This window comes from Gallus gallus, chromosome 1 (genome assembly GCF_016699485.2).
Source record: "Gallus gallus isolate bGalGal1 chromosome 1, bGalGal1.mat.broiler.GRCg7b, whole genome shotgun sequence".
NCBI classification, from domain to species: domain Eukaryota; kingdom Metazoa; phylum Chordata; class Aves; order Galliformes; family Phasianidae; genus Gallus; species Gallus gallus.
Genome location: NC_052532.1, coordinates 176,284,961 through 176,287,220, shown reverse-complemented (window position 1 = coordinate 176,287,220; position 2,260 = coordinate 176,284,961). Strand labels below are relative to the sequence as shown.

General features: G+C 40.1%; 1 long non-coding RNA gene across 1 annotated transcript; it reads right to left on the bottom strand.

The window, feature by feature from the left end:
- Positions 1-346: 346 nt before the first annotated feature.
- Positions 347-1,965, bottom strand: LOC121109123. Its single transcript, XR_005861582.1, has 2 exons — positions 1,575-1,965; positions 347-673 (listed from the first exon to the last, which is right to left on the bottom strand). It is a non-coding gene; the product is annotated as an uncharacterized LOC121109123 (long non-coding RNA).
- Between the last annotated feature and the right edge of the window lie 295 nt (positions 1,966-2,260).

Genomic DNA, 2,260 nt, shown 5'->3' with positions numbered 1-2,260 from the left:
CCCATCTGCTCTATGTTAAACAGGTGGTCAGCAAGCCCTGTTTATCATGAACTGATAGTATTTGTGCCCTTGGCAATTACCACACTGCTTTGCAGCCAGTCTGTGAGAAATTTATGAAAATTTGGAAGAAAATTGGTCTTGTGAGGAACAAACACACACACACACACACACACACACACACACAATGTTTAAAAGCTGGTAAGAAAATCTGTTCTGCTGGTACTTTAAGCAGTAAGAAAACCTTGGCCAGAAGAGGTTTATTTTAGCCAAAGTGTTGCTATATTTCTTATGAGCTTTTAGATACTTGATTGATTAGGTGGTATGCTATATGTAGACGAGCCACTGGAATAAGCAATGATTTTAGTCAGAACTTTCATGCTTTGAGATAGCAGATATTGCTGGCACAGACACAGGGAGAGGCAAAGTGAAAGGTTTGAGATCTGCTGTGGCAACTTTACAGTACTACAGTCCTGCAGCTGCTCCTATGGCTCAGAGAGAGGTGAAGGAGTCTGTCAGGAGCGCCGCACATCACAATTCATCGGAGAATGATGATGGGTGAGTCAAGAAGATTGATAGCACCATCACTCGTACGTGTGGAGGCACACACCTCCCCTCTCAAAATCCGTTCAGATGAAATCCCGAGGTCTCTGCAGGACAAACAATCAGGCCGACCCTACAGCAGTGAGGATAGTGACAAATAAATCAGTTGACCTATACCCGCTGTTTCTGAAGGGATGATGAAACAATTTTCTGGGGACAGTTGTGTCTTTAGCTATATATCGTGGCAGATAGATGGGGTTTTGTTACTCTGCTTTTCATTCTTTCAATTCTATCTCTTCATACAGCCAATAATAACTACTACTATTACTGTTTCTATCTTTTCCACTTGAAAAAAAATGATAAACTGAACTATATCTCTGTGACTGGTACTGTGTAGTATCAAACCTAAAAAATATAATAAGCAAAAACATTCCTGAGATTAATAGCTATTGGTTTACAGACATATTCAAATAATAGAATATAAAAACAGACATTTCAGGTGATGGGAAAGATTCATGTGTGTTACATATCTGTTTTCCCTTGCAGTGTTTCCAACTACTGAAAAACAAATGTACAACACATCTCTCATCTATTTTTCAGATCATTCTCTGACAAGGCTTAAGAACAGATGCTATTTTCTTTCTACAGTAAGCACCTTGTCACCAAAAATAGATTAATTACCAAATGATGAAATTAGAAATGTTGAAATGGACTAGCTCTGTGGATTCTAATTAATTATGGACACCAGTGCTATAAAGAGAGATTGTTCCTTGAGTAATGGAGATATTTGGTTTCACTGAGGATAGTCTTTCCCTTCATGGTTTCACCCATGCAATTTCAAAAGGCTGAACTTGGGAAACCTAATTCAGAATCAGGAACAACTTCTTCTCTCTTATAATCAAACTCAGCTTTATGACATCATCTTTTGAATAGTGGTCATTTTGTGCAACCAGCTTGCATGATGTTGAGCACATTCACCTATCCCCACAACTCAACTAGATATTATCATTGTCTTCAGTACACTTAATGCTTACAGAATGTGTGCCAGGCTGTGTACACATCTCATACCAGCAGGGAGAGGAGATGGAACACCTGCATGCATGTGACATGTCCCATTGGGTGGGATGCATTTATTGGGGGCTCACCCACAGTGGGTCAAAGAAGCAAGGTCTGTATTTTACAGAGGCGCTGAAATAGAGTGTAGGCAAAATGCTTCTCCAGGCATGGAAAGCAGGCTTCAAGTCCTACAATATCTCCTGGCCTTAAGCTGCACTGTTTTGTGTGTACTCATTTAAGGGCAGGATTTGATAAGCAGGGCCAGGCAGACTTTCACAGCTTGAGCATCCAGATGTCATAGAGAAGCCAAGTTCCATTGAAAGCACTGGGGCAGGTGCAGGTCACTTTCCCACTTGCTTCTATATGTTCTGTGCCTCTGTCACAAAAGCTTTTATGACGCAGTCTTATACAGCCAGAGTACATACAGCTTCCCAAATAGTTGTATTAAAATACAATTGCTTTTTTTTTTTTTTTTTTTCTCTCAGAAGTGACAGGTATTTGAATTAAAAACATTTTGATCCAAGTCAAAAGCTTCTGCTCTCTTAATTCTGTTCAGCCTCCCTCTGAATGCTCTGGCTTCAGCTGAGCTCACAAGCACAAGAGATGTTGGAAGGTCTCCTTTTCTAGGAATATTTTCAGTTCACTGAAGCCAGTGGGTAGTAAA